Source organism: Piliocolobus tephrosceles, chromosome 7 (assembly GCF_002776525.5).
Source record: "Piliocolobus tephrosceles isolate RC106 chromosome 7, ASM277652v3, whole genome shotgun sequence".
NCBI classification, from domain to species: Eukaryota; Metazoa; Chordata; class Mammalia; order Primates; family Cercopithecidae; genus Piliocolobus; species Piliocolobus tephrosceles.
In genome coordinates this window covers 58,393,415-58,421,020 of record NC_045440.1, presented here as the reverse complement: position 1 = coordinate 58,421,020, position 27,606 = coordinate 58,393,415, and positions in this window count along the sequence as shown.

The window sequence follows — 27,606 nt, the reverse complement described above, 5'->3', positions numbered from 1 at the left end:
TCTTGCTTTGCCTATGAAAAAACATATTAGTTCACAGACTTAGGAGCTGACACTAGCTATTTCACCCTTGGCTCATGAGAAGAGATTTCATTTTAATCCTCTTAAGTAAATGAGCTCTGATAAACAGATATGCTTTGTAAGATGTGTGCAGAACCCTTAAATTGAATGATCACTTTACATGAAAATTCATTAAGTGCTACAAACTGGAACCAGTATTTCGTCTAATTCAATGCCATCATCAAAGTGTCTGCCAATGAATAAACACCTATATAAAGGATGTGTTTGTATGGCCCACTTTTATCTCTGATAAGAGGGAGAGTTAAACTCAGCATCCACTCAAAAACCATGTTGTACGTCTCTGTCATTCTTTCACGACAACTAGTAAAAGAAAGGAATGACTAGTCTAGGCAAATAACCCAAAATATGTGTTATATTCCAGTGGAGAGAAACTTATTCTAAAATTCAGGGATTCTCATGGTGCTGTACTTTGTAAATAGTGAGGAAAAAGACAGTACATCATGATTAATCCAATGCAGAACAGTAAAGAGTGTTTATGAATCAACACGCCAATCACTGCCCAGAAATTACATGATGGTGGGAGAAAACAGTGAAATTCAATCATGATATCATAGCAATGTCAGTGCGTGGGACAGCCTCATCAGCTCCTTCTGACATTTCACCATCTTCAACTCGGGAAAGGCCACTGTCTCCCATGAGATATCAGGCCAAGGGCCCCTTTCTGTCATCTGTTGTTCATTTGGCAGCTGCTGGGTGTGCCTTCTGAGGACCCATCACGCGGTCTCTGATTTTATGAGGTGTGCTTACATTTGGCTCTGAAGCTTGCTGCTGCACAAGCTGATTTAATTCCTTCAGTTTCTTTCTCTGGCACAGAAAGAATTTAAAAAGACATAATTATATTCATTTAAGAAACTCCTTTTCTTATTTTAAATGTGGGCACAACACTAGTGGTTACTTCTCAGAGAAGTGGAGAAATAGAAATAGAAATGACCTATTTGTGTTTGTTTGTAAATCACCCGATTTTAATGAAGACATATGCAATAAAGCTGCTTGTGTCGTCAGTGTGTGGTTTGTGGCTAGAAGTGGAAACCTCCTGGGCTCTGTCTTGGATACCTTCAGCATCTCACTCTAACTGGAGAAAACCTACCCACGTGGTTCCTATAAAGCATGCTCTGAATGGAACTTCCCTCTGGAGTTTCTTAAACTAGCTCAGCCCACGACTTGCCAGACTCTCCCCTTTAAATCCTCCAACTTGAGCTGCGGCCGATTTGGGGTGGAACTACAGACGAAAACAGATATATACTTGGGGTGACCTTTTGTCAAGATCTCAAGGCAAGCTGAGTTCAGAAACTCACACACCCTTTTCACATTAAGAAAATTAACTTGGCAGAAGTATACGAGGCATCTCACAAATCCAGGAAGACAGAATTGGCGTTTTTAATGAATCACAGTCTGTGAATCAGCAGTCGACTGTGGCTACCTGTCAGCTCCAAATAGCAGAATTCTAATTTTGTAGCAGCTGGAGATGCAATTTCAAAGTTTTCTTCTAATTACAGAATGCCCAGAGCTCTCAGGACGGAGTCACCTTTGGTGTCACACACTTACGATATTTGTAGTTCAAGTTAAAACAGGGCCAGTGGTCAACAGCCCTTCAGAACCCTCAAAGCAAAGCAAACAATGCTGTGCTGCATTTATGCAGCTATAAGATGCAGACACGAACTGCATAAATCAGAAATTGCTAGACTGCAATGTAAATGCACTAAAATATATGTTGGTCCTGATCAAAGCCACTGTTGATTAATTGGATATACCAATGCTTCCCAGCCTACAAAACCAGTGGCAATCTTACTTTACCTGGTGGAGATGATGGGGAGAAGTGGACACTGTATCATAGCAGAAAGAACACCTCCTTGACTTAACCATGGCACAGCTTTTGCCGTGTGCTCTATACTATGGCTCTTGGGGTAGTGTGATTGTTTCCTGTCCTTTACTTCTATTACACTTTGGGTACCTCAAGAGAGGTTACTGACCTAATAACTGTTATAAATAGTATTTATTGAGTGCAAGTATTTAACAAATGTATCTCATTTGACCCTCAATGTGTTACCCTATTTTGCAATTGAAGCAATGGAGACTTAGAGAGGTTAAGTGACTTGCTCAAAGTAACATGGATCAGGGTGTTAAACGCTAGCTTGCATCAGAGACCTCAGAAGGGCTTATTAAAATTCAGATTGCTGGGTCCCACCTCCAGAGTTTAATTCAGAGATCTGGGCTGGGGCCAGAGAATTTGCATTTTTAACAAGTTCCCCTATAAGGCTGATTCTGGACCAGGATCACAGTTTGAGAACCCCTGGCCTAGATGATTAGGGGCAGACATGGTCCTCTATCCTGCATCCGGGTGACTCTGAGGCCCATGCTTGTTCCAGAGCCCCAGACTCACCCACGGTCTCCATCTCTCTTCCGCAGCCTGAGCGCCCATTACATGAGAGGATTTCAAGAAATGTGAATTGACCTTCTGTCCCCACCTGTCTCCCCACCTGCAAGATCCCCTGTTCTTTTTCGCATTTACTCCTTCAAGTGTCAAGTTTCAAATGTCACTTCCTCAGAAAGGCCTTTAATAAAATAATGTATAAGTGAGCATTCACTCAAGTTTATCTGTTAAATGTAAGTCTTCCTCCTCAAACCCCAAGGCCCATGAGTCTCTCGTCTTCCCTGTTCTTCTCTGAACAGAATCAGGTTCCCGCATGTAGCACAGTACTTGGCACTTAGGAGGTACTCAGAAAATTAATCCATGAGTTGAATGACAGAAACTGAGAGATCTGGTCCTAGTTTTGGTATCTATGAGTTGTGTGGAATTGAGTCAATGCCTTGATGTTCCCAAATCCTAGATCTCTCACTTAAAACATAAATAACATTGTATGAGGATGATTTTTAACAAGCTCATGAAGTGAAAGTGATGCTTTAGAAATGATCTCAGCTCCCAAACTGATGGGAGCTTACAGCTGACACTCAGTAGTTGCTGGTTGAATTGAATTCGATTTGCCTCATTTAGATAGAGTGATTTTACTCTATCCAAGAAACTGAACTGTAACAGTTATTCATTTGGGGACATCAAACATCTCTGTTGTTGGTTATGTCTTAGGGGGCTTAGAAGTGGTTCCACCACTTTCTGATATCCTTTTCATCTCAAAGAGTAAAACAATGCCAGTCACCTTTAAATGTGTTAGAGCTACATGTCACGTGCCTTAAAGAATGATGTGATAGGACTTTATTTGCCAACTGAATTCCTTCTCATAAAGCTCTGTTGTGGGTTGAAGTGTGACATTAGAGTGTCTTTCTAAGGCTTCCCACACCTATTAGCAATATGTGTAAGCAAGTAGCCTATTTATAAAAATCATCTTCTGAAAAATCCACACAAATACAGCAGAAGCAGACAGAGAACAGAAAGATTAATTAAAATACAGTGGAGCTCTCTTTTTAACAGGAAATGAACCATTTCCTATTTTTAGTTTACAAACACCCACTCTAAATAGCTAGCATATGTCAAATTACATACGTGTCAATGTACACAATTACCAACAATTCATTTTAAGTTCCTCCATATTTATAACCTATGCCATTGCTCATGTTATATTTTACCTACACAGAACAACACAGTTGAAAGGAGAGAAATTTGTGATTCTCCCTTGGCAGAGTTTAAGCAACCCTCAATCTTAATGTTCGTCACTAAACAACTAGCTCAAATGGTGGAAACTCCATTTCTGTAAACATTTTTCCTAATGGGGTGATGGTGTTTACACAACTCAGGGCAGAATCTTTCAACTTTGTCTTTTCAGGACAAACCCATGCTTGAACAACAGCAGGTGGGCTCTGGATAGCACACACCTCAATGCTGCCAAAGGGGAAAGAAGGTTTGTGTCTACTATTTGAGAATGTGGCCTTAGAGATGATGCTGGTGGAAAAGTCCTTTTTCTGGCTTTTCTTTTCTCTTAGAAGCCAAACCTCACAGGTGTGATCACAGGGCAAGGAAATAAGTAGGCTCGGGCTAATGTGAATCCAGGCACCTGTTCAATACTTTGGCCCTGGAGAAAGAGAAATATTGAGTGATATATTTCACAGACTACGCATGGTATGCTCTTCTCAAGTTTCTGATTTACAAAGTTAGCTGTCAGGAGATTGAGCAGAGAGTGACTGATTGCAAGCTGTGATGACTGCCATATCTCTATGTATTAGAACACGGGTAACTCCTCAACAATAAGTTGTTGTTGTTGGTTCTCAATCAAAGAAGAAATGTAGCTAGGCCGGGCGCGGTGGCTCAAGCCTGTAATCCCAGCACTTTGGGAGGCCGAGACTGGTGGATCACGAGGTCAGGAGATCGAGACCATCCTGGCTAACACGGTGAAACCCCGTCTCTACTAAAAATACAAAAACTAGCCGGGCGAGGTGGCGGGCGCCTGTAGTCCCAGCTACTCGGGAGGCTGAGGCAGGAGAATGGCGTAAACCCGGGAGGCGGAGCTTGCAGTGAGCTGAGATCCGGCCACTGCACTCCAGTCCGGGCGACAGAGTGAGACTCCGCCTCAAAAAAAAAATAAAAAAAAAAAAAAAAAAAGAAAAAATGTAGCTAATGTATTTGAAGAAAGATCATCTTGAAAGAGCAGTGTTCAAAAATCCATTTCAATCCATAAAGATAACAAAGTATTGAATTTCTGAATCACCCATGGCTGAGTAGCTTTAACTAACTTTGCAGATGTTGTGAACGAGCTCTCCAAGCATCTGGGAACTGAGTTGTACCTTCCATTTTCTGGAGGAATAGGGAACCGGGCAGGTTAATGCCTTTCCTGACGTCCCAGAGGAGGTCAGTGCCTGAGCCGTGATTTACAGCTTGACTTCCTAATTTAGGGGAACTTCTTACAAAATCAGGCCATTCTTACGATATGGAAACTGTGGAGAACTTCAGGAACAGGTGTCCTGCAAGGCAACGAAGAGAACTTGAAGTTAATTCCAGGCTCATTAGTGATATTCTCAGTAAAGAAGGACGCTGAGCTTAGCTTTTCACTGTTGCTGATGCAGAAAAGGAGTGGAAATGCAAACAGTGCCCGCCAACTGTTTCTTGCTGACTCAGGAAGTTCTTAGTTCAACCACTTTCAGTTGCCTTCCTTCAGATCCTGTGTGTTTTGAAACAAGACCTTCAGTGACACTGCTAACACCCAGGAGCAATTTGAGTGCTATCAAATATTCCATCTACAGAGAATGAAGGATGGGGCATCCACACTTCCCCTTCAGTCCCTTTGTCAATATTAGTGCCTCCCACTGCAGGAGGCTGCAATTCCATAGAATGGGGCCATGGAATCTATTGGCAAGCACACATTGGCCAGAGAGTGCCAGTGCACAGGCCCCATTTGGAGCTGGTGTGGGGAGCAACATGCTGCCGTGGAGAGTCACAGACCAAGGAGGGGAGCCAGGCCTCAGGCTCCTGCCAGATGGCCATGCACAGAGAGGCCTGTCGTTGGTGTCTGAGTTCCTAGTTCAGTGTGCCCTCCTTTCTATTGTCCTTGCTAACCTCTTCTCTCCTGTTTTCTCCTCCTCATACTCCTTCTTCTCTTCACATTCCCTTTCTACATCCCCTTTCACCCTGCCTTTAAGGCCACATTTCCCTGGTGCCCCTTTTCCAAGCTAACCTCATCCTGGCTCCCATAGGAGCATGTCACTGGGTGCTTCAGGGTATCTCCATGTACTTTTCTCCTACATGGTGCTCTCAAGCAGAAACTTGCCTGTAAGACTGAAAATAAATATGAACACACATGCTATGGAGAGAAAAAAGCTTTGAATATGTTTTTTAAGAAACCTTAGTCAAATACAATTTATCCGATTTTATTTGGCAAGGAACAATTCACGCATCAGACAGAACTCAGAACTGGGAGAGGTTCCGAGAGCTCTGCCCAGCAGCATAAGCAGTGACCTTTTATAGGCTGCACACAGAAACAAAGCAGAGAAATCACCTGGTTGGCTACAGCTAGACATTTGCCTTTTTTGTGAATGGTGGGATGAATTTGCTGCCTGTGACTGGCTGAAATCTGGCTATTTGTTACAAAAAATATACCACTAAGTTAGGTTTCTTTAGCTTATGTCCTAAGTTAGGTCGTAGTTTGTTAAGTAGGAACTCAAAGTATGAAGATAGTCTCAGGCTAATGGCCTCCTGCTTGTTTTTCTTTAAAAAAAAATATAACATATATCTATGTGTTGTCAGTGTTCATCTCTGGATATTTATTCTCCCTTTTATATAATTTTCTATTACATTCAATTAAAAATTTTAAAAAAGCAATGTACTCAGCCATTTCCTTGAAAAATCACAAGGTCAGGAAATCGAGACCACCCTGGCTAACATGGTGAAACCTCGTCTCTACTAAAAATACAAACAAATTAGATGGGCGTGGTAGCGGGCGCCTGCAGTCCCAGCTACTTGGGAGGCTGAGGCAGGAGAATGGTGTGAACCTGAGAGGCGGAACTTGCAGTGAGCTGAGATTGCACCACTGCACTCCAGCCTGGGCAACAGACTGATACTCTGCCTCAAAAAACAAACAAAAAATTACAGAAAGTAAATACCTAACTCTTTCTGAAATTATTTTTACCAAAGTTTTTTGTTTCTTCAGCAAAAAAAGTAACATTTTATTTGAAGGCTATTTTCCATGTAAAGATTTTTGCTAAAATGCAGTCTCCATCATTCCAATTATTGCTTGGTAAACACTAAAAAGAAATATGTATATTGGGTAAATTTCAATTAAACCTAGTATTTAGTTTAGTAAATACTAAGTGTGCCTGAGACATACCTGTTTTATTAAAATAGAGACACTGCATAATGTATTATGTAGAGGTTTGAGATAGTCAGTGTGTTATTTTCTCCTGCCTTTTACTGTGCAAATTTGAAAATACAGGAAAAAAAAGAAGTCTATGAAAATGACCGTATACCAGCTACCCAGAAAATTCTAACTTACATTTTTCTTTATGACATATCTGTAAATTTATATATACCTCTATTTATCCATCAGTCCATCTTTTTTTAAAAAAGGTGCTATTTTTGAGCTCTAACAACCCTTTCAGAGAGAAGTGAAACCTTAAGTAGCTAGCAAAATGCTTTGGCCAATATGCATACCAAGCAGGATAAGTTGTTTAGAAAATACTACTTGAACCTTTATTTATTTTATTTTATTTTATTTTTTTGAGATGGAGTCTCACTCTGTCACCCAGGTTAGAGTGCAGTGGCACGATCTCAGCTCACTGTAACTTCTGCCTCCTGGGTTCAAGTGATTTTCCTGCCACAGCCTCCTGAGTAGCTGAGATTACAGGTGTCCGCCACCACACTTGGCTAATTTTTGTGTTTTTAGTAGAGACGGGGCTTCATCATGTTGGCCAGGATGGTCTTGATTTCCTGACCTTGTGATCCGCCCACCTCGGCCTCCCAAAGTGCTGGGATTACAGGCGTGAGCCCGGTCTACTTGAACATCTTAATTCTATCTTTCCACTATTGAATTTGATTTTAACTGCCCAGTTTTTAATACCTCTTTTTCTCTTTGCCCTAATGTGTTTTGTTTGTCCTATTCATCTTGTAGTAAACACTCTCCTTTCTTTGAACAAAAAGAAATGATTTATGAAAATATATAATTTGTATAAATTATATTTTCACTTTGCTTTCTCTGATTAAAAATAAGTGGTTTCTGACAAAATACAGTTTTAATTAATATTAGTAGATAATATTTTATATGTAATTTAAGAAAAAAAGTATCTTTTTATTAAAACATAGTCATTGCTATCTCCTTAGTACACATCAAGCATTTGCAATCTTTTTATGTATACCAGAACCCTTTATAAAATTATATGTTTGAATTCTACTTAAGAACATGAGAATTTTAGGCCCAGCTTTTCCTCTTGTCTCTATCTAACCCATTCTCCATTCATTCATTCATTCATTCTTCTTCTTCTTCTTCTTTTTTTTTTTTTTTTTTTTTGTTGTTGTTGTTGAGATGGAGTTTCACCCTTGTTGCCCAGGCTGGAGTGCAGTGATGTGATCTTAACTCACTGCAACCTCTACCTACAGGGTTCAAGCGATTCTCCTGCCTCAGCCTCCCAAGTAGCAGGGATTACAGGCATGTGCCACCACACCTGACTAATTTTTCTATTTTCAGTAGAGACAGGGTTTCACCATGTTGGTCAGGCTGGTCTCGAACTCCTGACCTCAGGTGATCCACCCACCTTGGCCTCCCAAAGTGCTAGGATTACAGGCGTGAGCCACCAGCATTCTTCTTAAAAGTGGTTTGTATTATATCATTTTCAGCTTCAAACTCTCATCAGCATCCTCTCATAGCAATTAGGATAAAATCCTAATCCCTTATCATATCCATAAGTCCTCTGAGATCAGACCATGTTCTCTGCAGCCCGGCCTGGATACTAGTGCTCGCTCACAACACTTCACCTCACACTCTCCCTTGGTTTCAACAAACCAAATTTCAAAGACTCAAGTTTCAAAACTCAAATCTTGGTCCAGTCACAGGATTTTGCACACACTGTTTGCACTGTCTCAATAATTATGTGCTTGACTTCTTCACGTCATTTACTTAAATATTAACTCCTAGGTGAGAATTTTTCTCATCATCTCACCCAAAGCACTTCTCTATGCCTTCTGCTACCTTCATAATATAGCCTTTGTGATAACTTGCATCTATTTTAATTATCTCTTTACTTATTTTTGTTTGTTTCCCCTGTGAAAAGGCAAAGCTTTTATTTGTTTTGTTTATTACAGTAATCCCCACCTTTAGAAGGATGTTTGGCACATACTGGCACACAGGGAATATTTGTTGAATAAATAAGTTGCAATAGTCACTAACTTTTGGATTTGAGTTGTGCACCTACTTTAAAACACTTGGTATATGTGTGTTGTTTTCCCAGATACCTCCAAATGCTAGTTTTCATTCAAGTGGTTTGTTTTATAAAGCTCACATAGATAATCCTTGAAAATGCAGATGCCTTGAAATTTTGAAATAGCAGGCTTAAGGAGGGATTCTTGAGTCTGAATTTTTACCAAACTTCCCAAGTAATTCTTATGTGCAGGCAGTTTGTTGACTACAACCTGTTACAAATTCTTACTATGCGATTTTGAAAAATAAATAATAAGTGATCAATTGCTAGCATCATTTCTGGAAGAAAAGTCAGCACTTCGGACACACTGAGATCTAACTGTGCCTACCAAGTAATTTTTGCCCTGATTGTAGAAAATGGAAGGAGCTACACAGAAAGCGTGCTTTCATGTTATCTACCTTGCCCATGATGACTCAACTCACTCCAAGTCCTCAGTGAATAAGATGAGTTGGAATCTTTATATTTTATCCCTTTCAATTCAGAAATAATACTGCTGGTGAAAAGAGAAAAACTCGCTCCTGCAAGAACTAGTGTTATGTAATAAGTGTAGTCGGTTGTATTATGTAAGAGCTAATTTTTTTTATTTTCCACATAGTCAAAAGGATGTCATGATCCTCATTCTCCAAAAACTGTTCTCATGCATTAGAAATAATTTAAAGGTTAGAGTATTTGCATTCTGAATATAACTGCTTGATTTTGTATGCTGATGAGTTTAACATAATAATAATACACAATAAAATATATTATATATTTTATACACACATAATGCATATTAAATGTATGTTGGGTTGTACTAAAATCTGTTTCTACCCACAGAACACTTCTGATGCCAAATGAGTGGGAATTTTGGGGTTTGGAGTGCAGTGGCATAATCTCGGCTCACTAAAATCTCCGTCTCCTGGGTTCAAGCCATTCTTGTGCCTCAATCTTCTGAGTAGCTGGGATTACAGGCACCCACCACCATGCCCAGCTAGTTTTTCTACTTTTTTGTTGAGGCAGGGTTTCGCCATATTGGCCAGGCTGGTCTCGAACTCCTGGCCTCAAGTGATCCACCTGCTTTGGCCTCTCAAAGTGCTGGAATTACTGGTGTGAGCCACTGCACCCGGCACAGCGGGTTCCCCCCACCACCCCACTCACACCAACAACCAATTCACTAACTGGACACCAACTGGTGTTCTACAATTTAATTCAATTCTGACACCACCTGGAGTTAGCGTCAGAACCCAGAAAGCCAGAGCTGAGTCCTACAAGGCTGCCCCCACTTCAGATGCCTGTTGCAAGTCCCAGACCAAGATCAGATCAGCTGGACTGATCGACCAGCTGTAAACTCAGGCGGTTCCCACAATTCCCTCCTCAGTTTTAATAATTAGCCATGATAGCTCACAGAACTCAGGAAAACACTTTACTTACGTATATTGGCATATTGGAAAGGATGTTATGAAGGATACTGCTGAATAGTTGGATGAAGAGTTTCATACGGTGAGTTCCGGAGTGTCTGTCTTGTGGTTAAGGTGCATCACCCTCTTGGCATGGTGGCAGCATTAACTTGCCCAGTAGCTCTCTGGACATCATCATTAAGGGGCTTTTGTGGAGATTTCATCACCTATGCATGGTTTATTATTAACTCAATCTCCATCCTCTCTCCCCTACCCACATTTTGAGGAGAGTGGGGCTGGAAGTTCTAGGTTTCTAACCAAGGTTTGGACTTTCTAGTAACCAGCTTTCATTCTAAAGCTATCCGGAAGCCCACCAAGAGTCACCTCATTAAAACAAAGGATGCTCCTATCACCCAGGAAATTCCAAGGGGTTTAGGAGCTCTGTGTACGATTCCGCTGTCACTCCCATTGCTTAGGAGATTACAAGGTCTCTTTGTCAGGAAATAGGGACAAAGATTAAATAAATATTTATTATTATGCCACAGGTTGCCAGAAGACCACTCTAGATCCCAAAGGGAAGTAATACTGAATTGAGAATTAACGATTAGGCCGGGGCAGTGGCTCACGCCTGTAATTCCAGCACTTTGGGAGGCCAAGGCGGGCGGATCACGAGGTGAGGAGTTTGAGACCAGTCTAGCCAACATAGTGAAACCCCGTCTCTACTAAAAATACAAAAAAGTAGCTGGGTATGATGTTGTGCTCCTGTAATCCCAGCTACTGGGAAGACTGAGAATCATGTGAACCCCGGAGGCGGAGATTGCAGTGAGCCGAGATGGCGCCATTGCACCCCAGTGGGGGCAACAGTGTGAGACTCCGTGTCAAAAAAGGAAAAAAAAAAAAAAAAAAAAAAAAAAAAAACCATTAACTCTAGACGAATCCTTAGGGCTAATTCTTGTCAGTCTAATTCTCTCGTTTTACAGATGAGGAACTGAGACTAAGGATCATGTCGTGATTTTCCAAGGAAATATCACAGAGAATTGGCCACATGCCTGTAAGGAGGGAAGCACAGGCTTCAATACCCAAGCCAGGTGCAGTCCATGCGCGCTGATACGGAGGCTTCAGGGTTTAAAGGGAGACTTCACATTTTAATTTGTCTAGCTGAGCTCCGGGCTGGCAAGTTGGCATTTCAGTTTAACCCAAGGCTTTCTTGTTTCTGAAGCCGTAATATTGCTAGACTTTTTTTTTTTTTTATTTAATGCTGTATAAATTGTTTTCTTTGGCTCTATCTCAAACCCAGTAGTTGGAAAAAAATGTTTTCCCACTCATTTAATTAGAAAGGTCCAGAACACGTACCCAAAGCGATTGGATTTCATCTTAGGTTAAAATCTCACTGAATGCTGCTTGCCTTTTTGAACACGTGAGTAACTTAGCTCTTTATTAAACAGAAACAATTATATCAACTCCTTTCTTCTACTTCCCCATCCCACTCCCTTTCACCTGACCTTAAAATAATTTTATGTATAATAGCCCAAAAAGATCTGTGTTTAAAAGAAAGCAACAAAACAAAACTTCACAAATTAAACAGTGTGACAGTGGTGAGAATGTAAAATAATTGCAGCAATATTATGGCTATTATCATTCTGACTTACTAAGTAACCAAGTGCTTACTTGGTGTGCTGGGAACATCCACCATGTCCCCCACACATGACATCATCAATGACAGTTTGAGTCATAAAGTGTAGTTTTATTTTCCAGTTTGTTTGAGGATGTGAATATATAATTCCAGTGCAAACATTCTCAACCTCATACCTGTTTATTTTAGGAAATAGCATGACAGGCTACAACTCAGAGTTAATTGCAACAAACAAATGACAGATTGTTCAAAAGTAGGATACATGCCAGAAATACAGATGACTAGGTCTTATGTGTCTCTATGTTAGATTTTCTATAGCCTTTGATTTTGCCTTCACCCTTTAATGATTTCTTTCACAGATCACCACATGCTGCTCTTACAGCTTCTAGTGAGAAGACAAAGTATATCTCAGCAGTGGTGGCTGTGAAGTTAGACACATCTGGGCTTCGATCTCAGCTTCATCAAGCCTCAGTTTTCACCCCAAGCAAGTTATTTAATTTATCTAAATCTCAATTTCCTAATCCGTAAAACAATATTATGCATCTTGTAAACTGCTATTAGGATTAACTAAAATAAAGTATGGAAAGGACTTATCTTTGAACGTTGCAGGGAATAAGCCTCAATAAAATTATAATATTTCTGAAGTCTCTGAGGCAGTGACTTTTCTTGTTATGATAACATCTGATGTCAAAGAACAAACGGGTTTGTAATTATATCAGATTCTCCTGGTCAAAGTACTCAGTCATCAAAGCATTTATATTTCCATTAGGTGAAATCCACTGAGAAATGACTTTACAAGTCAGATTATCACCAACTATAGAAATTTCTAAAATAATAAGCAAAATTTTCTTGTGGCTTTAAAGAACTTATTTGACAAATAGCTAAGTTTTATCCTTTCATTGAAAACAGGCTTACCAAGCATTTTGGTGTTACAGGACATTTTATGGTTTCAAAATAGGCATTGTATTTGGGCATTTTGCTAGGTCATTGAGCAGTAAACATCCATAATTTTCTGAAGACAATAGTCAAAATTTGGCTCACTCTGGGTGCTCTTTTCCAGACATCTTGGCAAACCTGAACTTTCTCTAGAGATCCTGGTTGGAGGGAAACATGAAAATGGCATTACTTCTATTGTAAAGGGCAATTGCTCTCCAGGCTTTGTGTGTGTGTGTAATGGAGACACAGTCAATATGAATAAGGGAAAATTGGTAAGGCAAACTTGGTGGTTAATTGCCAGTGGTATTCTGGAATGACAGTCTTAGGTTTGAATTTGTTTGTGAAAGTAGAGAGAGAGCATGTTGTTGAAGAAAGAAGGTAGAAGATACTTGGTTCAGAAAGCAAAACCTTAGCCTTAGGTGGCTTGCAGGTGGCCTGGGCTAGAAATGTGTGTAAACAACTCAAAGAGGTTCCAGGATGCCTGCCGCAGTAGTTCCAGGACGCCTGTCCCAGCGGCTTGCCCTGCTTCACTCCCACCTGCTCTTCTTCTCTCAGGTCAGATACCATCCCTTGGAGGCTTTTCCAGAATACCCGTCCCACTCCTCATAACTGTGTGTTTGGTTGCTCTCATAACTTGTTATTAACACTCCATTACTGTTGCACTTAATTGCATTTACTGTAGTAACTTGTTGACCTGTTGGCCTCTCTGCCCAGACTGTAAGGCAATGAAGAGTAAGAGCATGTACTTGGCATATTTTATGTTCAATAGAGGTAGAAGGGAGAGAGCTGAGGGCAACAACAGGAGACAGGGAAGGAATAGAGGAAAATAAGGAAACAAGGAGGTCTCAGGTAAGTGATGACTGATTTTCATGAAAGGCCAAACCTCCTGGTTTCCATTATGCAAGACTCTATATGAGTGAGACAGAGGCAGAGATGTGGAAAAAGAAGTGTCACACTTTCAGGCCACCTCTAATTGATCAGATGATTTCTTTCCCGCTAGTGTCAAAATAAGAAATTTTTTTCAAATCAAGATAATTTTTTCAAAGAAAGCATGTATAATTTCACATTTTAAAAATGTGTTACTATATCTATTCATTGCTAACACATAGAGGTCTGTCTGTATTTAATGACTCTTCTATTCTCCCCTGCCTCATTCAATGTGTAGCTGTCCTGGTTTGTTTTTTATTTGCTATGTTCATTTAAGGAGATTAAAATACTTCAGCATAAATACTCACTGGCTGTAAATATCTTGAAGCTTCTGTACTTGACTCAGGGAATGTCTGAAATTTATTTGTAAATGGGAGCTATGGACGATCATATCAAGGGGCCTCCAAGCTACCAGAAAGGCTGCCTTCCCTCTGAAATGAGAACCGGAGGTCCAGTCACCAGGATAGAAGCCACCACAAGGTCCTGGGGGTGGGGTGGCACTTCTAGAAAATTTGACAAGTTTCATCACATGGGGCCATTAGGATTTTCCCATTTTATTGCTCTTGACATATGTCACTCACAGGTGTCCCCTCCTCCAACTGCAGGACAATTGACCTGGCTCCACCTGCCTCCCATCTTACTGGCCCATATCTCACTCCAGATCTCCATGCAAATGGGATACTTTCTGCCTTTGCAGTAGTTGAAATTCTTGTCTGTTATGTAGAGAGACTGCACTTTTCATGTTGAACTTCTAATGCCTCCTGACATTCTGTTCTTCCTTCAAGGTACAGATCAAATGCCCTTTCATGGAGCCTTCTGACTCCCCAGTCTGGAATTTGGCCCCATTTTCTGCAGAATGGTTGTTACTCCCATTGGTTGTGTTGGCTCACAGGCCAGACTTCTCATGAGGGAGACCAGGTATGCCCCAAGCTGGGTTTATCCAATCTCTGAACAGGTCTAGGTTGTTTGAAAAGTCCCACAACTTGCTTGTGCTTGCTCATCACACTTACCTGACTTAAATGAAAATAATGAATTTTCTCTTGTGCTCCAATAAAATATGTTTGTATCTTCAGGGAAAGCAGTAATTTTTTTTCCATTTATTGATATTCATTGTAAAAGTACAATTGCCATAATAATATTACATAAAATTTAGAAAATAAGGAATAGAGAACTTACCCATAATACCTTCACCCAAACATAATATTTGCTGTCTTTTCTCTTGCAGTCATTCTCTAAATGTTCTTTTCCATGGTTATGTACATAGTGCGCACACCATGCTGGGGTCTGCGTTTCTTTCCTTTTTTGTTTTTCAACATAGTATACTATGCAGTAGTTATCATTTTTGAAATAATGAAACATGTTTTTAAAATAAGGCTTTTTTATATGATATATTTTTACTGGTTCCTTAAAGTTGAGCGGAGTAGTATAACAATAAGATGTTTCTCCCATTGTATCCTGGCCAATGGAAATAAATCTGGCATGTCAGGCCATCGTAGGGTTTAGGAGGAGCAGGTGCAGCGTGCCAGCTGCTGGCCAATGCTTCCCTGGCTGCTCTACTTCTGGTTCTGAAAGGGCCACTGCTGCTTTCAAGGTCCCTAATCGATCTCTCCCACGGAGTCTTCTCAATTTTTCTTTATCAACACTAGCATCAGGAAGATCGTATTTGGATAGCTTTTTTCCTCCTACATCTTACTCTGAAACTTTCAAAAACACATATCAATGTCAAAAGATTTTACAGTGAGTGCCATCACCTGATTCCTTCACTAACATCTCACTTCACGGGGTTTATCATACTTCTCTTCGTGCTTGCGAGCCCTGTGATGGTATTTCTCATGAAGGTGAATTTCCCCAGGGTCTCAGACTCGGATTTTGCCTGAATCCTTCCAGGATCCATTCCAGCATGACTTGGGCCTTCAGGCTAGCCCATGAGGACAGTGTTGGAACGTAAAACACTTCTACTTCCTTTGATACATGTTGCCAAATTAGTTCTTCCAAAAAAGTATGCATCATTTGTAATGCCACCAACAACATATGAGTGCTATATTAATTCCACTGAGTGTTATCTTTGAAGTTTGGAGGAGGAATTTAAATTGACAGCATTCTTAGAGCCCTTACTGCACTCTGACTTGTTATATAGCTCTTTGTGCACATATTTCATTTTTCTTTAAACCCTTGCATTCCTTGAGGCAGAAGCACATTAGCTGATAATCGTTGTCTTCAACAGCCCCCAGCACAGAGCTTTGCACATAGAAGGTGCTTCATAAATGTGTGCTGGAAAATAAAATAATAATCCGTATATATAACTTTTGATAGTAAAGTAAATTAGCGAGGAAACAACTACTTTCAAGCTATTTAGAAGAATTAAAGCAAGGGGAAGGGCCTTATGTTGCATAGTTAGCTAAATTATATTGCCCGTGGTTTTGACTTCTTCTGCATTGAAAGGCCTACTGACTGTTCAGGTTTGCTTTATGTGCATGACAAGACTAAATAGGCACATTAACAATGAACTTCACAAGTAAGTCTGGGATTCTATGTATTCATGTTTATCTTGGGGGTATCAAGAAGATGATTCTGTACCTATCACAATGACTAGAACATCTTTACAGACACTCTGTCACCTTGACAAAAGTGCTTTTAACAAAAATCTGGAATGAACATTTAAAAATACAGTTGTCCGGACTGGGCATGGTGGCTCACACCTGTAATCCCAGCACTTTGAGAGGCTGAGGTGGATGGACCACTTGAGGTCAGGAGTTCAAGACCAGTCTGGCCAACATGGTGAAACCCCATCTCTGCTGAAAATACAAAAACTAGCCGAGCATGGTGGCATGCACTTTTAATCCCAGCTACTTGGGAGGCTGAGGCAGGAGAATTGCTAGAACCTGGGAGGCAGAGGTTACAGTGTGCTGAGATTGAACCACTGCACCCCAGCTTGGGAGACAGAGTGAGACTCTGTCTCAAAATAAAATAAAATAAAATAAAATAAAATAAAATAAAATAAAACAAAAATACAGCTGTCAGGACAAAATCTTCAGGCAGCTTGATTCTCTGGTTAGCAAGAGCACCACACAAGGACTGTCTAGAAAAGTTGTGTACATTCTGTGGGGTAGCCTTTGCAGTGAGATACTTGACCATTTTTCTGGTAATGAGTTCAGTGTTTGGAAAATCTGTCCAAAGTCACTTCACATCTGCAGCTCAAGCGTGTTGCTTTCTCACACTGCCCTCTACTCGTCCTTTGCCATGGTCACTGCCTGCATCTTCTTTCACCAAATTGCTCCATCTCTGTTATTTTACATTGTATATACCAGTCACTGAATATTATTATCTAGACTCTTTTAGATCCCTGGCTTCCTTTGTCCACAGTAGCAGATGCTAGGCTAGACTTTGGGGACACAGCCGCAGGGTTCTGCCCTCACTGCACCTACCAGCCACCAAGAGGTTTGCCTGCCACACTGGGCTAATGGTGCCACCTTATGGCCGACATGGGCTAGGCCTTACGCTTTTACATTACTGCTCAATTTTGCCTTCCACCCTGGCTTCCTTTTACCTGCTTTTCTTCCCTTATCACCTTAATACATTGTATCTTCCTGATTTCCTTTCCTCTTCTGTCCAGCCTCTTCCCAAATACCAAGCTGCTTGCATTGTCAATATCCTTACTTGTCTTTCCACCACATCTTCCCTGAAACTCCCCAATCTTGGATTTACCTAATCATTGATTTTCTCCACCATTACCACCCTGGGCTTCTGAATGCTGCTGGAGGAGCACACGATAGCCATGACTGCAGGAACTCAGCAGGGCTCCTGGCTGAGCTCCACATTCTTTGCACGAGCTTCCCTGTGTCTCCACCAGCCAAGTCCTCTGCAATTGCTACTGTCTCACTACTTTCAGAAGATGACCTTGTCCTTACTCACAGAGAAACATGAAGCCATTAGGCATGAATTCCTGTTTCTCAATCTCCTGTCCTTCACATGGACAAAATCAGCTATATTTGCATCTTTTCTTATCTTTTTCTTGATTCAGATTTGACTCATCTACTGTTCCTAACCTGGATGAAGTCCCTTCTAACATCTTTTATTTTCTCTGTCCTCCCCATGTATTCTATAATGTGGTCATTTCTTTCATCATAAAGAGAGTTCCTTGACTCAACCTGGACATCTCTCTGGCTAACCCTCTTTCTCTTACCTGTCACTTTCTTTTTAAAATTAAATTCATTTTTAGTGCTTTAAAATTTTTTCAGAAAACATTTCACACATGCTACAAGGTTTAAGAAGAATGTAATAAGCAGCCATATTCTCAGAACTAGCCTAGAGGAACAGAAGAACACAGTGCACCTGAAGCTGTGTATTCTCCAGCCATATATTTTCCTGTCCCCATCTGAGAATCAACACCATCCTGAATTTTGTGCTTAAAATTTCCCTTTAGTATAAGAAGATCATGTACATGGCCTAGGGTTTCATTTCAATCTCTCAGTCTCTGTTGTATAGGCTAATGAGTTTTGGTCCATCTGGACACCCTAAAGACGATCATACTCATCCATTATATCTTTGACTTTATGCTTATTGGACTAGGGGAGCAGGTAGCAGCAAGGTTTATGGAGGTCTTAGTCAGAAACATGTAGGATATAAAGCCTACAATGACTTAGGGCTGGCCACATTATAATATTTTGGAGATTTAGTGGTTCATGTTTACCAGAACACCTCTACCCAAGTAAAAAGAAATATTATGTCTCACACCTCCAACTTCAAAGAAGGAAACACAACTCCTATTAGGCTCCATTGGCATACATGCCATACCTAGGACTGTTTCTCCAGACCATGCATCAAGTGCTATGAAAGGCTGCCAGATTTACATGGGACCCATTATAGGAGAGCTCTCTGTAATGCACCTAAGCTATGCAAGAGGCCCTGTTGCTTGGGCTGTAGAACCTGGGAAACTGAGATGCTAGAGGTATAGGTGATAGGAAAAGATGGTTGTGGGGTTTATGGCGGACCCCAAAAGGAAAATAAAGACATAAACCTCCTTGGACTCGGTAACATAGCCATGTCATTTGCATCTGCAATTCAACAACTTTTGAAACACAACTACAGGCATGCCACCGGGCTCTGGTGATCATGGATTGTCAAGTGACCATACAACCAGAAATGTCCATCATGAGCTTGATCTGACACTAGCCAGAAAGTCAGGTGAGCCACCTGCACTCTGTCATAAGGACAGAGTGCACAAGCCCCCAGTGTGGTGCCATCCCACAAAGAGATGAAAAGCTTTGTGGTAGCAAATAGACTACAGTGAACCCTACTTACTCTTCTTGTTAAAGGTACTCAAATGTGTCATTTTTAATAAGTTTCTCCATACATGCATTTATTTGTTGCTGAAAATTAAAATAGCATATAATAATTTTCTTTTATTGCAATTCAAATTTTTGAAAACCATAAAATTTAGTTATCAAATTTTTATGCTTTAGTCAAACTACCTAATGTTTCCTTTGTAATCTTTCCCCTACAAGTTACCTTGCCTCAAATTCTTTATATTGAGTATAAAGAGCTCAGCATTCCTTGCACGAGCTTCCCTGTGTCCCCACCAGCCATGTCCTCTACAATTACTACTGTCTCAATACTCTTTATGTCCATATATTTCATCTCAGTGACTTCAGGTTTCTAAAACACATGGAAATACGTAAGATCTATTGGTGCTTCTTTGGGTCAAATAAAAAAGTAGAACTAAAGTATATTAGAGTCATTCAAATACATTCAAACTACACAGATTCCTTTAAAATTACTGGTATCAAAGGAAGCTTCCTTACTTACAAAGAAGGAAAGAAGAAGACAAGAAAAGCAAAAGACAAAGCAGAACTCATCATGGGTTATCAAAATTATTGGTAAACAGTTTATTCTAGCATGGAGTAGCTTTGTCAACCTGCTGCATAAAATTACTGGTAAAAAAGAAAAGTACAAGAATAAGGTTTATAGCTGAATCAGCTCTGTGCCATAATTCCCCATTCTAGCATTCCCAGAAGGATCCTGTCTACAATAAACGCAATAACTACAGCCACATTTGAATGGTTCGTTTCTTGATGCATTCTGAACTCCTTTGAGCCCAGTGTCTCTTAATTCTCTTTCAAGCCAAAAAAAAAATCTGTTGAGTAAAAGGTATCTCACTTTTACCATCCTTTCGTTCCTCATAAATAAAATATCCTTACTCCTCCCCTCTTGTAAGGCAAGCCATCTCTGATCTCCTGAAGATCTTTGCTCTTCAGTCCTGTTGCTGGGGTAGACCTTCTGGTAATGGGGAAAAGAATTTGATACTAGGGTTGAGAATCAGTTTACTAAGATTCTTTATTAATGTTTCTGAGCAGATGGGATGAGAGGCCTCTGGATTTCCTGGGACTTTTCCTCAGTGGGCATCAGAGAAACCTCTGGGTTCAAGGTTGAGTTAAGCTTTTACAGTGGCTCTGTTGACGGTCTGGTCAAAGTTCTAAGTTCCTCCAGGATATTTGGGTCCTGGAAGAAAGGTTTGCTGGACTCTCAAATGGCAACAAGGTAGCCTGAAAACAACTCTATATCCCAGAACAAGCCTGAAAACCCAAACTCCAACAAATGGTGGTGAAAGAGCCAGCTCTACACCCATTCTTGAATGGGCAACAATTCGTTTTTGACAAGAATAGGTACCTATTTTGGGTATGTGTTTTCATTTCCTGTCCACAGGACCTCAGCCAGTCCCACTATCTGAGGGTCAAGTACTAAAGCAGATGCTGGGAATACTAAAACTAACAGATAGGATAGCGTTCTTTCTCCTGGATAGTTATGGCAGACACTGTCTTGCTGCTTAATACTTCCATTTCCTTTTCCTAGGCAGAAAGGAGGACCCCCCTTTCCAGCTTTCCATGATGTCTGGCTAGCACCTGTTAAGAGATTTGGTCAATGAAATCTGGACAGAAGGATGTCAAGGCTTGTCCATAGGCACAGCTGTGAGGCCTTCATAGCCTCTCTTTCCTCTCTGTGGAAGTCGGGCAGCCCATATATCTAAAATGGCAGCATCATGAAGCAGAAGGAAGTTGAGTTTTTAAATCACCACTTGGAATCAAGCTGTTGTGGAGAATCACAGACCTTCATTGTGTTAAACCATTAAAATTTGGAAGTTGCCTATTGCAGCCACCATCAATTATGTGAAGAGTATGATGTTTGGTCTGGTAAGGGAAAGCAGATATGCAGGGAACAGTGTACTGTCGTGTAACAGGTGCTGTGACAGAAATATGCACAGGGATATGGGAGCCAAAAGGTAGGACATGTGGGTTACTCTGCGAGTAGGAAGAGAAACATAGGAATATCTTTGTTGAGGAGGCACTGTTGATTTGAGACTTAAAAGATGAGAAGGCGGGTGTTTTCCAGGTGGACAGCAGCAATGGGGATGACATGCTGGCTGAGGGCAGGGTGCATGTGAAGTCTGGAGGCCGCATTGCTGGTGTGTAAATGAAACTGAGCATTCTGGAAACTGGAGCTAAGTGGTAAGTGAGGCTGGGTTGGGAGATGATGGAGACAAGGACCTCACCGTCAGATCATCTATGCCTAAAAATCTGGTAATAGTCAATGGTGAAAGGGTGAAGAGTTTGAAGGGATGTATGATAACATTTGAATTTTAGAAAAATCACTCATTGTTGAAGTGTAAGGTAGAGTGAAATTACTTTGGATCTAGGGAGACCAATGTGAAAGAGTGTGGAATCATCCAGTCAGCAGATGTTCAGAGCTTGAATGAAGTCAGTGGCAGTGGGGTGGAGAGGAGAGGAGAGGAGGGAGCAGAGTCTGCAGAACATGAGGACTGGGTAGATAGGAAAGAGTTTAGAATTATTCTTGGGCCCCAGGCTTGGGTGAGTAGGTATGTGGAGATTCAAATTAGAAATGTATAATGGAAAAAAAAAAAAAAAGACCAATTCATAATAGCCCCAAGGAATTAAAGTACACTTAGAAATAAATATATAGAACCCAAAAAAGAAAACAAATTACAAAGAGACAAAAGAAGACTTGAACAAATAAACAGATCATACTGCTGAATGGAAACACACTTTATCGTAAGGATAGTACTCTCTCTAAATCAATTTACAAGATTATTCCAGATCTAATAGAAATATAGCAGGACAAGAAATTTTAAAACTATCCTAAGTTTAATTTGTAACACAAATTAGGAAAATGTCAGAAAATAAAAAAGAGGATTTACACTTCTATGTATTAAAAGCCATCATAATATTATTTTAATTGAAATTCCATCGTGCTGGTAAAATAGTTGGCACCAAGATTAATGCAATAGGATAAAATATACCAAAATACACTCTAGTATTCAGAAGAAATGAGTGTGTAATTAAGATGGTGTTTCACACAAAATAGTTCTTAAACAAATAGCTATTTGAAAACTAAATACATATAATTAATTCCTAATTTAATTTTAAATTTCAGGTGGAGTAAAAATTTTTTAAAAATTAACATAGCCTTGAAGACACAGTTAAGAAAGTTCTTTTGTTGAATAAGGAAAAATGCAAAATTGTAAAATGCTATTTACTGGAAACTTTAAAACCAGTTTTTTAAATTAAAATAAAAGCCCATCAATTATACGTAAAGGAAACAACAAACAAAAGGAGCATTTACCACACACTTGTCAAGGAAATTTTAGTCTCAATATGTATAAAATCTCCCATCAATCAATAGGAAAAAATGAACACTACCAGTAAGAACAATTATTTTAAAAAAGGAGATAAAATTCACCAAAGAAGGAATTAAATAGCCGATAAGCATGAAAAAATTAATATCATTGATGGAGAACACAAACTAAACAAAAAAATAAATAATGATGGATTCAGGAGGTGGTGAACATGTGAAGAAGCAGTCACTCTCATAGACTTGGGTAGAATGTCAGCTCTCTATGGGACAATTCAGCAATTGTCCTTTCTATGGGACAATTTCCTCCCTAGATGTGCCTGTCTTTCAGGCTCTGCCTTAGAGTGCTTTTCTCAGCCTGTGGGGTTGCCGCCTTGCAGGCTGTAACCCTTTATAAGAAATAAAGTCTCCTTTCTAAATGTACAGATCTCATGATTTTCCAGTTGACACAGAAAGTCTGTCTGAAAGCCTAAAATATTTAGTATCTGGCCCTTTATAGAAAAAGTATGTCAATCCCTGCCCTATGCAGACAAAAATACAGAAAGCCTACAAATAATATCTAAAATTCAAGGAATTATCTCTGGTATAGAAAATTTAAAATGATTTTTGTTTTTATTATAGTTTTCATATTCTGCAAGGGAATATTTTCAAATTAATGAATTTTAAATTACTAAATAAAAATTATACATATTTATTGTGTACAACTTGATGTTAAAAATATGTATATATACACGTGGAATAGCTAAATTGAGCTAATTAACATGCATTACCTCACATATTTATCCTTTTTTAAACTATATCAGCATTAGCAATTTATTGTATGTTTGTAAAAAGGACAGACATACTTTAAAATATAAGTAATCATTTTCACTGGAGAGATAAAATTATGGTTAGTCTGCATGTTTTATTTTATTTTTTTTCTGTATAGTTTTTGTATCTTTAATATGATGACTATATGTTACTTACATTATCAGAAAATACTTTTACATGTATTTCAATCAGAGTCCTGAAATTTCTAATTTTTATTTTTTTGATTTCTTGGGGCATCTTTGTATTACATTTAACATCCTTTTACTTTTTCCAAATATAGGACAAAACTTGCTGAGAGACTTTGACAATCAGAGTTTTTAATGTTACCTACTTTGAAGCTTAAGTCAATTCACAAATTATAGCAGCCATCTGGTCTTAGTTATCTGTAGTTAAATCATGATATTTCAAAAGAAATAAATCCAGATATGCAAAATATACAAAAAGAAAGACCAGTGGTCACTTTCCTTGTTTGCTGTGTTTTGCTTTTTTGGATCTGGATAAATTTACTCAGGTACTTTCAAACTCTCTGGAAAATGCCTATTCCTGTATAACACACTCCTATTTTATAGATTATCAAATTTTAGAATTAGTTGAAAAGCGTCCTGTGTGATCTCACAAAGCTTTCCAATCATGATTTCACAATTTAGCAAAAAGTAGCTCAAAACCAAAAATGCCAGCCCATCTTGAACATAGATGTGAAAGATAGCCTTCCATGAATGACTAGATAATTGATTTCATCAATACTTTAAAGGTTAGATAGTTTTGGAGATAGAGAACCAAACAAAACCCAAGGAACCACAGGAAGATGGAATGTCCACACCAAGGACATCTGTTCTCTCTCCAGTCACCATCTCTGGTGCAGAGCTCGCTGTGTGGTTCTGTCTCTCAAAAGGGCTGCGAGCCACAGCCCGGGCCATCCCCCTCCCCTGGTTATACCCAGCTCAGCCAAATGCACTGCCATGCCCATCCCTGGACACCTCTTTCTGAGGCCTTCCCCAGACTTCAGAATTTGCATGGGTGGGTTTCATGGATGAATGACTAGCTTGCATTCCTGTTGTCTCTGGAACAGGCTTCTCCTATACTGAAGGTCAAATGTCCCTTCCAGCTCATGTTTTCTCGGACAGAAACCAGCACGAATGCTTGCTCAGGAGGCAGGCTCACCTGCACCACCAGAAGGCCATCATGACAGGCACATTTTTATCTACCTTTGCCTTGTTCCCTTGTAGTTCTTTGGTGGGGATATACCATAAGACCTTAATTTCTAAACTATATTGATTTAGACACTACTCTTCAGAAAAAAAAGTAAGAAACATATGCACGTCTAATGTTTATATCAACTGAAATGTATTTATTGGAGATCAAGGAGATAAGGTGAATGTGATTTTGGCATCAAATTTCCTCCAGTTTAAATCAGAGAGAGGTACCAGTAGATGCTGGGCATGGATTTCAGCCACCATCAGTTTCTCCAGCACATCCGGCCTGGCATTTCTAATGCCACTGACATTTCTATCTCATCACTGCTATTTTCTTCTATGACCTAGTAATAGGCCAAGGACCAAGGATTCTTGGGGTCTAATTGGTCTTTAAATTGCTAGTCATTCTCTCCGGGACAGCAGGAAGAGCGTGCCCAGTTGGCAGTCTTTAAGGAATCCTGGGAGTGAGGAGGCCAGGAGTTTTCATTCTCCAGGACTGGCATCCTGCCTTGCCAGGCTTCCTCCTGCTTCTTAGTCCCAGAGCGCTGCATTCCAAAGGCCTCCCTGCTGGTTCTTGAACAAACTCTGAGGGCCTCTCAGCCCACAGATGAGGCCAGAGGGAGCAGGCTGAGAAGAAAGAAACCCAGGCTCAGGCCATTCCCCCAACCCCACATCTGAAAGTGGAGAATACATCACGAGAACCTGCCCATTCCAAGCCTCTGGGCCAGTGAGAAAATCCTGGCCTTGCTCAGTGCCCAGCTACTTTCTGCCTTCTTAAATCTTGGAGGGGCAGAGCTGTTCTCAACTCTCTGTGGCAATCTGTTTGTCTGGAAGACAGGAGTGCTCTACACTGACAATTCTGAAGGAGACTATTTCAAAGACAAAATAAATGCAAAATACGAAGGGCTTAATTCCTTGCATACATACATTCCCTCGCTTATAAATCATCTTATGAATGCATTGAAAGCATGAGTCATAAAGGGAGAGATGCATGATCAAAGAGTTCATCCCTGCATTTCAAAATGAGCTCACCTCGAATTCTGTATGAAGGTGAACGGGGGTACTGGCAAGCTCAGTTAATAATTATTCAGATTCTAGTCATTAATCCTGTATGTCTTTGTCTTGCTGGATAGAGATAAACAAAAGAGCAAGAATTTCCAGATCAAAAGAGTGTTCTCAGCAGGACTATTAATACTTTTCATTATACAAGCCATTCATTTAATGAAACTATTTTCAATTTCTTAAACTGAAATACATACAATGCAATCTGAAGTATGACTTGTTTTTTACCTTCTGATGTAGGATGAGTTTGCAAAGCAAAATGTAGCAATTTGTTTTATGAAATCAGAGATCAAACAGGCTTCTAAGGTTGCAGGATGATAGAGGAGTTTATCAGCAATTCTATTTTTCTAACTCTTTCCTAGGTGTTTTGATATCCTTTTTGTCACCAGTCTGCTCTTATTTCTCAAACTTGCTTGAAATATTTGATTTTCACATGCCACTGCAGTAGCCTTCACTGGGAGAAAAAGAGAGAGAGGGAGAGAAGAGAAAAAGAGGATGAGAAGGAGGAGGTGGGAAGGAAAGGATGAGAGAGATGCCTGACATCTTTTTAAAGAGAATGACTATTCTTTTCAATGCTACCCCTACCCTGTTAAGTACAGGGTAATGTCCAAAAATAATAGGAATAGAAAAGACATTCTGCATTCGATCTATAAACAGATCTAACACAATCTCAGCTACCTCTAACTTACAGGTGATCTAAAAACAATATTTTAAATTGGCACCTTAGAAATACTGTGAAAAATAAAAATTTCTTTATCTTTGGGAGTAGATGAAATCTTGGTCTGCCTGCCTGCCCTCTCTCCCTCCCTCCCTCCCTCCCTCCCTTCCTTTTTTCCTTCCTTCCTCCATGTTCTCTACCCTTTGTTTTCTGATTATAGTGCAATGTATTAGAGAAAATCCTCACCTCTCTAAATATCCACTCTTCTATCAGTGAAATTGGACTGCATCCTGATTCCCCAGAAGTGGGGTGGACCTGGGGTGTACTCAGACATTACTATAGGACCATGATGATTGCTTTTCCTTGTTATATCAAATATTTTTTCCATCACCTATAATCTTGCCCATATTCAATATTTTGGCCAGTCATGGTGACTCACGTCTATAGTCCTAGCACTTTGGGAGGCCGAGGTAGATAGATCACCTGAGATCAAGAGCTTGAGAACAGCCTGGCAAACATGGTGAGACCTCGTCTCTACTAAAAATACAAAAATTAGCCAGGCATGGTGGCACATGCCTGTAATCCCAGCTACTTGGGAGGCTGAGGTACAGGAATCACTTGAACCCAGGAGGTGGAGGTTGCAGTGAGCCAAGATCATGCCACTGAACTCCAGCCTGGGTCTCAGAGAGAGACTCTGTTTCAAAAAATGAATCTATATAAATAAATTATTCATTGAACTAAATCCCTGCACAAATAAGTAAATTAGAAATTATTAGTTCCTAAAATTTGATTGTCAATATTCAAGGCACCTTCTTAAAATAAATTCTCTATAGATCCAAATAAAAATTAAGCAGTTATTTCTGGTCACTCTTTCTTTTTTTCTTCCATTATTGTTTATATGACTTTATAATGTTACAAAGAATCATTATTATTTGTAAATAATAATAATGTATTATTTGTAATCGGATCTAGTGGAAATAAGAAAAACTCTATATATTAAACTCCTACAATTTTCTCTGAAATCTGTGAAGAACATAAAAGAGATATGATCAGAGGGCGGAGCAAGATGGCCGAATAGGAACAGCTTCAGTTTCCATCTCCCAGCGCGAGCGACACAGAAGACCGGCGATTTCTGCATTTTCAACTGAGGTACTGGGGTCATCTCACTCGGGAGTGCTGGACAATCGGTGCTGGTCAGCTGCTGCAGCCCGACCAGCGAGAGCTGAAGCAGGGCGAGGCATCGCCTCACCTGGGAAGCGCGAGGGGGAAGGGAGTCCCTTTTCCTAGCCAGGGGAACTGAGACACACAACACCTGGAAAATCGGGTAACTCCCACCCCAATACTGCGCTGTAACACCGGCACACCGGAGATTGTATCCCACACCTGGCCGGGAGGGTCCCACGCCCACGGAGCCTCTCTCCTTGCTAACACAGCAGTCTG